The sequence below is a fragment of the Hylobates moloch genome, unplaced genomic scaffold (genome assembly GCF_009828535.3).
Source record: "Hylobates moloch isolate HMO894 unplaced genomic scaffold, HMol_V3 SCAFFOLD_18, whole genome shotgun sequence".
NCBI classification, from domain to species: domain Eukaryota; kingdom Metazoa; phylum Chordata; class Mammalia; order Primates; family Hylobatidae; genus Hylobates; species Hylobates moloch.
Genome location: NW_026652293.1, coordinates 7,971,928 through 7,984,805, shown reverse-complemented (window position 1 = coordinate 7,984,805; position 12,878 = coordinate 7,971,928). Strand labels below are relative to the sequence as shown.

General features: G+C 42.8%; 1 protein-coding gene across 1 annotated transcript in view; it reads left to right on the top strand.

The window, feature by feature from the left end:
- The window catches only part of RHEX (regulator of hemoglobinization and erythroid cell expansion), a 919,952-nt gene that overhangs the window by 675,453 nt on the left and 231,621 nt on the right, over positions 1–12,878 (top strand). The gene's annotated exons all lie outside the window — the stretch shown is intronic.

Genomic DNA, 12,878 nt, shown 5'->3' with positions numbered 1-12,878 from the left:
GTGACTATGCCACACTCCTTCTCAAAAGTAACGTTTATCTAACACTACAGGTTAGTTTTGCTTACTTCTGAACTTCATATACATGGAACCATTCAGTAGGTATTATTTTGTGTCTGGCTTCTCTCACTCAATACTATGTTTGTGAAACTCATCCAAAACATTGTGGTAGCAGTAGCTTATTTGTTTTCATTGCCGTACGGTGTGCCATTAAATAAATATACCACAATTTATCTGTTATTCTGTTGATGGACATTTTGGTTGTTCCTACTTTGGGGTTATTATGAATAAGGCTGCGATAACGTTTTTGTTCATGTCCTTTGGTACACTTATGTTCGTATTTATACTAGATATATACCTAGGAATAGAATTACTGGGTTATAAAAGGATATGCATATTTTTAGCTTTAGCAAATATGACTAAATAATTTTTTCAAAGTGCTCATATTAATTTATACTCCTGCCAGCAGCGTCTTAGTGTTCCAGTTGCTCTGTATTCTCATTAACACTTGATATTGTCAATCTAGAAAAATTAAAAAATTTAGCCATTCTGGTGGGGGTATAGTGGTATTGTAGTTTAAACTTGCTTTGTCCTGATAACCAATGAAGTTGACCACCTTTCCATGCATTTATTTGACCCTTGAATATCTGTTCAAGTATTATGTCCATTTTCTATTATTCTATTCCTTCTGTCTTACCACTTTTTTTTTTTTTTTTGAGATGGCATCTCGCACTGTTGCCCAGGCTGGAACCTCTTGGGTTCAAGCGAGTCTCCTGCCTCAGTCTCCCGAGTAGCTGGGACTACAGGCACATGCCACCATGACCGGCTAATTTTTGTATTTTTGATAGAGACAGGGTTTCACCATGTTGGCCAGGCTGGTCTCTAACTCCTGACCTCAAGTGATCCACCCACCTTGGCCTCCCAAAGTGCTGGGATTACAGGTATGAACCACTGAGCCCGGCCCTGTCTTACCACTTTGTAGGAGTTCTTTATGAATATCAGATATGAGTCCTTTGTTGGTTATAGGTATTGCAAATATTTCTATGAGTAAATAAATACAAAAGCCCTTGGTTTTGGTGTCTTCTGAAGTGTCAGGGCCACTGGAACAAGAATATAATCTCTATATCTATTTTGATCACTAGTGTAAACCCAGCTCCTGGCACATAGTAGGTACTTAATAAATATGTTGAATGAATGATGGATGAGGTGGATAAGACTGATGTGGGTACTTTGCTCTATATTGTGCTGATCCCTAGAGTCAAAACACCAAGAAGACCTGGGGGAAGCAGATTTCCTCTGGCTTAGCCAGCTGTGACCTTAGGAAGACGAAGACATCCTGGCCCTTCTCTACTGAAAGAGCAGAAATAGCTACAGTCTGTGAAATGACGAGCACAGATGTAGGGAGCGGAGGTCACAGATGAAAAGACAGGAACTACCAGCAAGTAGCAGGCCAGCCAGATACTTCAGAAGGAAAGACCCAGTTGGGGGTATCAAAAAGATAGTGAGGGTCTCTGAGCATCACTGTGGACCTTTGTATGACAAGAACCTCCAAAGGTCATGTGGACTGTCTCTTGCCTCAAGACATGCCCAATGTTAGAGCTTGTGAGCCAAGAGAGCTCTTTCACACCTAGAAACACATTTCTTTCTCGAAAGGAGGTCCCCTGAAACTTTGGTTGGAGGGTCTTATTCTTATCCCCCATTGGGCAACTCATTTTTTAAAATCAGCTCTAACTTCCTCATGGCCTGTAATGTCCATCCTGAATACGGAAGACCACCGAATCAGCCTCTTCTCCATGCACTGTTTTCGTAGGCCTATTGCATTCTACAGCGTTTTTCTCTTCCTGTGTTTCTCTCCAGCATCCTTGACCAGATCTGGTCAAGAGTCTCTCACTGATTCCTGTTACTCTGGGAGATAGAAATTTCCCCTTGCAGCACGCTAACAAATTCACAGCATCCCCTCCTCATGTCCTTCAGAACATAATGTGGCATTTAACTAGAAGCTAGTAGTAGCACCCCAAATTTTTATATAAACTGAGCTTGGGGACGCCATCTAGTTGGAGAGAGGCTGGGTGACTTGTCATGAAACATCATTTGTATAGCAAGCACAGTGTTTTCACTTAGAATATGAGCATATGTTGGGTGTGGGGTGGGAAAGAGTGTTGTGGCAAAAGGAATTGTTGATCACTCCACAGGCAGGGGCCTGTGGAGGAGCCTGTGTGGGGCAGCATTCTTCAGTCTTGCTTGGCAGTTGTCCTAATATGTGGTTAATTTAGCCTCTATCCTGAGGTTCTCTTAGCCCCATGGCCTTCCTTCTGGGCCAAGTACTGTCTACCAATGGCTTCTCCATAGACTACCTGAATACTCATCTTGAGACATCATGAAATTCCAGAGCCCCATAGATCCTGGACCCCTTAACCAGCATGGCTAGTCATAAGACTAGCCTGACATGGCTGGAAACTTTTCTGTCTTTTGTTCTGTGGGGGAGGGTGCCCCCTCCCATTTTTCCCCTTGCTGTGATCCCTCCCCTGCTCCCTCCCTCCCAGAGGTCAACTTCTTTCCTGCTGCCCAGAGCTGAGGTGACATCCCCTTCCGGCTTCATTCAGTTTTAGGAGGATGTAGTGATGGGGGTGGGATAGGGAAGTGTGGCCATCTGTGCTCAGCACTGTCATCATTCCCTTTGCTTCTCTGTAACTGAGCTCCCTTTCCCCAAAGCCCCCTGGATACCCACTCTGGGATTCCCTTAGGCAGGATGGTTCCAGGTATTTGGAGCTGCAGCTCTGAATTTACTGAGTATACCTGGGAAGACTTGACAGGAAACAAAATGGTCTGGTGAACTATAACTGGGGATAGAAAAGTAATCTTTGAGAGGCAGTGCTGCAGAGTGGAATATGCCGCAGCTTTGTAATCACATGGATTTGAATCCATGAGTGGCTCAGCCATTCATTAGGTACGTGACCTTGGGCCATGTCTTTCAAATGGAGACATAATTACCTTTCTGCAACATATGTTCCATGGTGAGCAGTTCTATGCAAACCTACCCCCAAAGTCTGAGAAAGCTCAGAGGCCAAAGAGGCTGACAAATCTTGTTTCTTGAAAGAAGCATTTAATAGGGACTTGTGAACAGAAGCCCTGTCTATATCTCGGACAGCAGTAAGACCAGGGCTTGTATACCTTATAAGGTAGGAATACCTATACCTTACAGGGAAGGAATGTGTAGGACAATTGTAGGGAAAGGCGAGAATGCTATGTGAAGCTCCCTAAGGGCAGGATTTATGGTCAGTTGTTTTAACCTAAGAGCAGGATTTATGATAAGTACATGGTCTTACCAAGGAATAGTAGATAAAATAGAAATCTTAGAGGCATTTCCAGAACTGGGGTTAATCAGAAGTCAACATGGTGGATTAGCATCCAAGATGGGGTTGCATTAGCCTTCACAGATGATGAGAGGATTAGGATAATATAGCATTTGGAACATTCCCTGCACACAGTAGGACCGTTAAGATTTCACCAAAGAGAAACAGCCAATAAACAGGGATTAGGCATTTGGAACGGGCAGCTTAGGCTCTCTCTGGGCCTCACGTGAAATTTTAGACTTCCCAGAGTGTGAGGGCATGCCTACCTGGAAAGGGTTAATGATGGGCAGTCTCTTACATAGATGCAGGTGGGAGCTAATAGGGGCAGCATCCCCACAGTGGGTCACAAGCCAAAGATGAGCAAACTTTATCTTGCAAGAGCCAGGATGCAAAAAGACTGTATCTTGCAAACCAGATTACCTAGTTTCAAACTGCCCTCTGTGTTTACTGCCTACTGCTCTGTGATTATCCTCTACACCAGGGTTTCCTAAACTGGCCTGGTCGTAGGAATCACCTGTTGGGTACTTCTTTTAAAATACAGATTTCCAGGCCTCTTTCCTGGAAATTCTGTTTCCAAATGTCTGGTGCTGGGCCAGGAAACCTACCCTTTTAAATAAGTGCCCCAGGTGACTCCCATGATCCTACTGGGTTGGGAAACATTGCCCCAGTCTGGTGGTTCTCAGTCCTGGCTGCATGTTAGAATCTCCGGGGGAGCTTTAACAAAAATATACCTTTGTCACAGGAGGAAACACTGTGACAAAGATTTATTTTGTCACAGGAAGGCAAGGCTCAGGAAGTCTTCAAAGACATGGAGGTGCTTTGATTGAATCTGACTGTGTGGGTTTATGTGCAAACTCATTTAATCCTAATAATTACCCTAGGAGGTAGGCTGTTGCAATATATCAGGTGGAAAATGAGGTCAGTGGGTTGGAGAATGGTAAATAGATTAAAAAGTTATTTAGGTTAGTTGTTAGAGAATTGCAAATCAAAATCACAATGGGATACCACTTCATATCCAGTAGATTGGCCATAAAAAAAAAAAAAGAGAAAATGACAGAAAATGACAAGTATTGGTGGGAGTGTGGAGAAATTGGAACCTTGTCCATTTGCTGGTGAGAATATAATGTGGTGCAGCTGCTATAGGAAACAGTTTGATGTTTCTTCAGAAGGTTAAACAGAATTACCATATCACTGAGCAATTTCATTCCTAAGTATATGCCTAAAAGAATTGGAAATGGGAAAGAATTATTCCAGTTAGAGAGAACAGAGTGAAATAGCAGGCAGGCAAGGGAGAATTTGGCATTTTCAAGGAACAGCATGTTCTTCAACATGTGGTTGGATGCATGTAGGGACGTGTAAAACGAAAGATGAAATGGTAGGCTTTGGTGATATGTTACACAGCTGAAGGCTTCTTTGACATGAACTTATTGTTTTATGCTTGATCACAAGGTCCTTGAACACAGAGATTTTATATTTTAAAATTTATATTAATTTTGAAATGCCTTATATTTTAAAATTTCTGTGATGTTTGCTGACACCTTATAATTTACACATCTGGGCCTTCTTTCTCTGTCAGACCGTTACGTATGGAGTCTCATTCACTTGCATAGTGTCCATTTATGATGCTCTGTTCATGATGCCCAAATACCTTTGTCTTAGACTTCTCTTCTGAGCTCTGAACTTGGATGTCTCAGCACTTCCAACTTGTGATATCCAAAATGCGCTAGTTATCTCCCAGCTGTATATTTCTTATTCTGTCTTCTCCATCCCAGAAAAGAGGATTCCCCCTCCCATTTGTTTGTCAGCCATCTGGGAGTCATTCTTGACTCCTTCCTCTACTTCCCCGCTTCCTCGCCCACCACCCATCAATCACCATTTGCCATCCATCGACTCTACCTCCTAAATAACTTTTTTTTTGGATTTATTTATTTTTTGAGGTAAAATTCACATAACATAAATTTAACCATTTTAAAATATACAATTCATTGGTATTTATTATATTGACAGTGTTGAACAACCATCACCTCTGTCTAATTTTAAGACATTTTCATCACCCCAAAAAGAAATCCTGTATCCATTAGCAGTCAGTACCTACTCTCCCCTTCTCTCCCCTCCCCTCCCTGGTTAGTCAACCACTAGTCAGTTTTTGTCTCTATAGATTTCCCTGTTTTGGATATGTCATATACATGGAACCATGCAATATGTAACTTTCTGTGAATGGGTTATTTTACTTAACATAATTTTGTTGTTGTTGTTTTATTTTTTGCCCTCAAATATTCTTCTATCCAAATGTTTTCAAGGTTCAACCACATTGTAGCATAGATCAATACTTCATTCCTTTTTATGGATAAATAATATTCCATTGTATGGATACAACACATTTTGTTTATCCATTCATCCATGGATGGACATTTGGGTTGTTTTCACCTTTTTTGATTGTGAATAGTCCTCTGTGAACATTCATATATAAGCTTCATTTGAATATCTTTTGTTTTAATTTCTTTTGACCATATACCATTGCTGGGTGATATGGCAATTCTGTTTAACTTTTTTTTTTTTTTTTTTGAGATGGTGTTTCACTCTTGTTGCCCAAGCTGGGGTGCAATGGCGCGATCTCAGCTCACTGCAACCTCTACCTCCTGGTTTCAAGTAATTCTCCTGCCTCAGCCTCCTGGGAGTAGCTGGGATTACAGGCATGCACCACCATGCCTGGCTAATTTTTTGTATTTTTAGTAGAGACAGGGTTTTACCATGTTAGCAAGGCTGGCCTCCAACTCCTGACCTCAGGTGATCTGCCCGCCTTGGCCTCCCAAAGTGCTGGGATTACAGGTGTGAGCCACTGCGTCTGGCCTTTTTTTTTTTTTTTAAACCTAGGTTGGACTTGAACTCTTGAGCTCAAGCCATCCTCCTGCCTCAGCCTCTCAAGTAGCCAGGACGACAGGTACACACCACTGTGCCCAGCCTATGTTTAACTTTTTGAAGAAACACTAAACTGCTTTTGATAGCTGCTGCACCATTTTACATTCCCACCAGCAAGGTACAAGGGTTCCAGTTTCTCTGCATCCTCACCAACATTTATTATTTTGCATTTCTGGATTATGGCCAACCTAGTGGATGTGAAGTGGTATCCCACTGTGATTTTGATTTGCATTTCCCAAATGACTAACCTAAGTAACCTTCTAATTTGCCTACTTCATAGGGTAATAATTAGGATTAAATGATTTTATATATATATATACACACACATATAACTTAGAACAGTGCCTGGCATATAATAAATAATGTATAAGTATTAAAAAGAAAGTAGGAAAAGGAACAGAAGAACAGTAGGAAAGAAGGACCTCTTAGCTATACTTTATTTCCTATTGTCCTAAGTCAAAGCTCACAATTCCAATCCTAATTTACAAGGCCCCAACTGGACTTCTTTCTTTTCTTTTCTTTTCTTTTCTTTTCTTTTCTTTTCTTTAGCCAGAGTTTCACTCTTGTTGCCCAGGCTGGAGTGCAATGGCGCAATCTCGGCTCATCGCAACCACCGCCTCCCAGGTAAAAGTGATTCTCTTGCCTCAGCCTCCTGAGTAGCTGGGATTACAGGCATGCGCCACCACGCCCGGCTAATTTTGTATGTTTAGTAGAGATGGGGTTTCTCCATGTTGGTCAGGCTGGTCTTCAACTCCCGACCTCAGGTGATCCTCTGCCTTGGCCTCCCAAAGTGCTGGGATTACAGGCATGAGCCAGCGTGCCTGGCCAATTCCTTTCATTTCATGAAGGTTTCAGGCTCTCATTTGCCTTATAGTCTTTGCCTACTGTATTCCTTGTCTGGCACAATTCTCTCCCTTGTCCCCCAACTCTTTGCCTAGCTAACTCACTGTTTTTTTTTTGTTGTTTGTTTGTTTTGTTTTTAAATTTAAGAGTTTTTTTGAGGTATAATATGCAATAAACAGCACAGATTTAAGGTGTACAATTTGATGTTTTGACGTATGTATACATCAGTAAAACATCACTACAATCAAGATAAAGAGTATATCCATGACCCCCTGTGTTTCTTCCTGCTTTTTTAATCTTTCTCTCTCAACCCTTGCGTTGGGCCACCTGCCATCTGTCACTACAGATGTTTTTCATTTCTAGAATTTCATATGAATGGAATCATGTAGTATATATCTTTTTGTCTAATTTCTCTAATTCAGCATACTTATTCTGAGATTTATCCATGTTATGTGTATCAACAGGTTGTTCCTTTCTGCTGTTGAGTAGTGTTCCATCATATGGATGCACCTGTTTGTTTATTCATTCACCTGTTGATGGACATTTCAGTTGTTTCCAGTTTGGGGCTATTACAAATAAGGCTGCTATATGCAATGTGTGCAAGCCTTTTTAGGGGTATATATTTTCATTTCTTTTTGTTTTTCAAGTTTCGTTTTAGACTCAGGGGTACCTGTGCAGGTTTGTTACCTGGGTATACTGTGTGATGCTGACGTTTGAGGTATGAATGATCTTGTTACCTAGGTATTGAGCATAGTACTCAACAGTTAGTTTTTCAACCTTGTTCCCCTTTTCTTGCTCCCCTCCAACAGTCCCCAGTGTCTATTGTTACCATCTTTATGTCCATGAGTACCCAAACTTATAAGTGAGCACATGTGCTATTTGGTTTTCTGTTCCTGTGTTAACTTGCTTAGGACAATGGCCTCTGGCTGCATCCATATTGCTACAAAGGACACGATTTTGTTTTTTTTTTATGGATGCATAATATTACATGGTGTATATGTACATTTTCTTTATCCAAACCACCATTGATGGGCACCTAGGTTGATTCCATGTCTTTGCTATTGTGAATAGTGCTGTGATGAACATGTGAGTGCACGTGTCTTTTTGGCAGAATGATTTGTTTTCTTTTGGATGTATATCCAGTAGTGGGATTGCTGGGTCAAATGGTAGTTCTGTTTTAAGTTCTTTGAGAAATCTCCAAACTGCTTTCCACAGTGGCTGAACTAATTTACATTCCCACCAAGAATGTGTAAGTGTTCCCTTCTCTCCAGCCGCGTCAACATCTGTTGTTTTTTGACTTTTTAATAACGGCCATTCTGATTGGTGTGCGATGGTATCACACTGTGGTTTTGATTTGCATTTCTCTGATGATTAGTGATGTGGAGCATTTTTTTCATAAGTTTGTTGGCTGCTTGTATGTCTTCTTTTGAGGAGTGTCTGTTCATGTCTTTTGCACATTTTTTAATGGGGTTATTTGTTTTTTGCTTATTCAATTGTTTCAGTTCCTTATAGATTCTGAATATTAGACCTTTGTTGGATGCAAAGTTTGCAAATATTTTTTCCCATTCTGTGCTTTGCCTAGCTAACTCTTACTCAATCTTGAAGTCTCAGCTTCAATCATGACTTCCTCATCAGAGGCTTTCCTGATTTTCCAGACCAGGCACCATGTGGTATATAAAATAACACCTTATCTCTCAGACCCAGGCAAGAAAACCCCCTGCCGCAAACTTAATGCTTTAGAAGGCATCATATAATATAACCACAAAGGAAATAAATCCATTAAAAACACAGAGATGCCTCTTTCCCTTGGGATTCTGTGCTCAGCACTGGCACAGAACAACCAGTAACACTGAATACACATTACTGAGTCTAATACAGTTCAGGCTCCAGGGGTCACTTCTTTATAGATCTTGTTCTGTCTTATTTAAGTTGATAGATAAACATTGTGTGCATTTATTGTGTATATGATGTTTTGAAATATGTATACATTAAAAATATGGAGTGCTTCACATATTTTTGTGTTATCCTTGTGTGATCGTGTTGTTTTAATTGGAAATTTGCATTGTTCCAATTTTAGTATTTGTGCTACCTAAGCAAACACACTCTATGTCTTTAAAAAAAAAAAGGTAACTGTGTCTGGATGCGCTGAAGGTTTGTAGGTTGTATCAGTGTAAACTTTGGAGGCCGCCATGGTTTTGGAGTGTAGGCAGGAATTGAGCTGTCAAAGTGCTTAGCTAAGACAAAAGAAAATTAACTTGTCAAATCCTTCCTCTTAGGTAGCATGGCTGTAGTGTATTCCTTTTTTCTGAGACAGAGTCTTGCTCTATTGCCCAGACTGGGGTGCAGTGGTGCAATCTCAGCACACTGCACACTGCTTGAACCTCTGCCTCCCCGGTTCAAGCAATTCTCGTGCCTCAGCCTTCTGAGTAGCTGGGATTACACGTGCATGCCACCACACCCAGCTAATTTTTGTATTTTTAGTAGAGACGGGGTTTCACCATGTTGGTCAGGCTGGTCTCAAACTCCTGACCTCAAGTGATTCACCTGCCTCAACCTCCCAAAGTGCTGGGATTACAAGCGTGAGCCACTGCGCCCTGTCTGTAATGGATTTTTTTTTTTTTTTTTTTTTTTGAGACAGAGTCTTGCTCTGTCGCCCAGGCTGGAGTGCAGTGGTCATCTCGGCTCACCGCAACCTCTACCTCCTGGGTTCAAGTGATTCTCCTGCCTCAGCCTCCCAAGTAGCTGGAATTACAGGTGCCTGCCACCAAGCCCAGCTAATTTTTGTATTTTTAGTAGAGACAGGGTCTCGCCATGTTGGCGAGGCTGGTCTCAAACTCTGACCTCAGGTGATCCACCTGCCTCAGCCTCCCAAAGTGCTGGGATTATAGGCGTGAGCCACCGCGCTTGGCTGTGTAGTGAATTCTTGCATGACATATTATCTACCAGTAGTGCTGAGTGTCCATTTTCTTGCTCTGTTTTATGTTCCAGTTTCTGGTTCTGGAGGTACCCATGAATTAGTGTAGTGTTTGCAACATTGCACGTGGGTGCTAAGGAACATTTTATAGTAATAAATAATTTATATTATCCTTAAACTTTATATTTGTACCTCTAGATACAACATGTTAAACATGATACTGGTTCTTTTTATTGACATCAGATGGACACTGAATGCTAGAATTGCAAGTAGGTTTGTTTTTATAAAAATATTTCATTAGGCCAGGTGCAGTGGCTAACACCTGTAATCCCAGCACTTTGGGAAGCCCAAAGTGGGAGGATCACTTGAGCCCAGGAGTTTGAGACCAGTCTTAGCAACACAGTGAGACCCTATCTCTACAAAAAAATAGAAAAAAAAAAATAGCCAGGTGTGGTAACGTGCACCTGTGGTCCTAGCTATTCAGGAGGCTGAAGTTGGAGGATCTCTTAAGCCTGGGAAGTTGAGGCTGCAGTGAGTCATGGTCTTGCCACTGCACCTCATCCTGGGTGACAGAGCAAGACCCTATCTCAAGAAACAACAACAACAACAAAAACCAACCATCTTTGATTAGATTTGAATTTTCAAAAAAACATTTAATGAAATGTTCAGCTCTCAAGTAGGAACTTTGTCTCCTATTATCTCCCTTGGATAAAAGGAATACTGGGTTTAGGATGGCCATGTTTTTAGCAACCCAGATTCACAATCAAGGGATTCCAGCCAAACTTTCTTTTCCCATTCTCTTTGCTTATGAATATTTTGTCTTCCTTCTTGCCTTAGGTAGTCAGGTGTAAAAAGCTTGAGCTAAGTCCTTGATAGGGGTGTAGGATGTACCTGTGATTATCTGTTGGAGCTCTTTCATTGGGGGATTTGGGAAGTGGTCTAGATGGATGGGGATGGGGTGGCGGAAAGTCACCGATTTGTTGCCTCATCCCATCCAGAGTCTTTTCTTTTGTTTTTTGAGATGATGGTCTCACTGTATGACTCAGGCTAGTCTCGAACTCCTGCCCTCAAGCGATCCTCCTGCCTCCATCTCCCAAAGTGCTGGGATTACAGGCGAGAGCTACTGCGCCAAGCCCCAGCCAGTCTTGAGGCTGCTGTTGTTCCAGCCAGGCTGGGGACTTTGAACTGCTCTCTTGAGAAGCCTTCAGGGACCACTGGGCTGTAATTTGTGCGTTCTCAGAGCCAGGATTTGTAGCAGTTCCCTCTCATGGGCTTCCTATCCGCTCTGGAGCTTTTTTTCTACAGCTGGAAGAGGGTAGTGAGACTAGAGGAGGAGAGGGTCTGCTCTTCACTCTTCTCCCAGTTGCTCTATGATCATTAGAGACCTGGTTGTTCCCAAACTCAGAGAAAAGGGAAAAAAGCTGAACCCAGAAGCTGGGGGTGGGGCTGGAAGGAAATGCTGGCCGACAGCAGGAGAGGTGTGAATAGGGAGAGTTCAGCCAGAGGAATACAGAGAGCTAGAGCTAAGAACCAAGTCCAACAGTAGAATAGCCTTTGTCCTTGACATCTCTCTGGGTCAGAATGAATGAGCCACACACCACAGGTTCTTGGGGCAGGCAGCACGGTGCAATTGAAGAAGTACTGGACTTGAGGATTTTTGACCTGCATTTCAATTCTGGGGCTGCCCCTTAAGAACACTGTCAAATGGCTTCTGTGAGTATCAGTTTCAGTACTTTTAGCACAGGCTTTGGATTCAGATAGACTCAGCTCCTGGCACCTGCATGACCTTGGACAAGTTACTTAACCTAAGAGACTCAGTTGCCTCATCTGTAAAATGAACAGTAACACCTTAGAGTTGTTGCGATGAGTAAATAAGATAATTGATGGGAAGTAGATTCTATTGGTTATGTAGGATTGCAGAATAACAGTGAGTTTGGAGCCAGGTGACATGGGCTTGAGCCAGCTGCCTGCAGCTAGATGTGTAGCCTCTCTGAGAAGAACCAATTCCTCCCCTGTAAGAAGGAGTAACAATGCCTTCTTCGCAGGGTTCTTGTGGGGCTCTGCTGAGACAAGATGTATGAAAGCACTCTGTACAGCTCTGTAGAAATGTGAAGGATTATTTTTGTTCTTCAGCTCGCCCTCTAACAAAGGCTGAATAAGTACTGAATTGGCCAAAAAAGGGAGGGCAAAGGAAGGAATGTGAATCTTAGGGGGAGCAGCAAAAAAGCTGGAATAATCCCCACACTGTGTTTCCAACACTTTTCATGAAGCCCGAGCTCCAAGGAACAGTACACATCCAGGGAGGGAGGTGAGAAACTGGGGACTCGAGGAGGAAGGGGGTTATGAGGAGAGGGAAAAGGAGCCCACTGCTGTCAAAGCCCAGGAAGACATGGAAGGTCCTTGCCTGGTGAGGAAAAGAAGAGGGTGTCTCTGGAGTCCCAGCTCCCGCTGTGTCTTCCTCCGGAATCCAGACTCTCTTGTGATCCACAAAGCACAGCTTCCAGCTTTGAGCCAAGAAATGCTGCCTTCCAGTGCCCCCCACCTGGCAGCTACTGAGCAGATTCAAATATGCTCAGGGTTGGAGCCCAGAGAAAAAAGACAGGAATTCCGCTGTCCCCAGTGGAGGCTAGTTTGTGCCTCCTCATATCCCACCAGACAGGGCAGAGCCCCTCAAGCCAGCCTCCCCCTCCTCCTCCACTTTCCCTTGATCTGCCTGAACCAGGACATGATGCCAGGGCCACGGCCCTGCTGGTCCTGAGCTCCAAGAGCCCTTCCCTTGGGAGCTCAGCCCATCAGATGTGCCAGGGAAATGTTTCCACAGATTAGTGCCTCCTGTGGTGAGACAGTAGCAG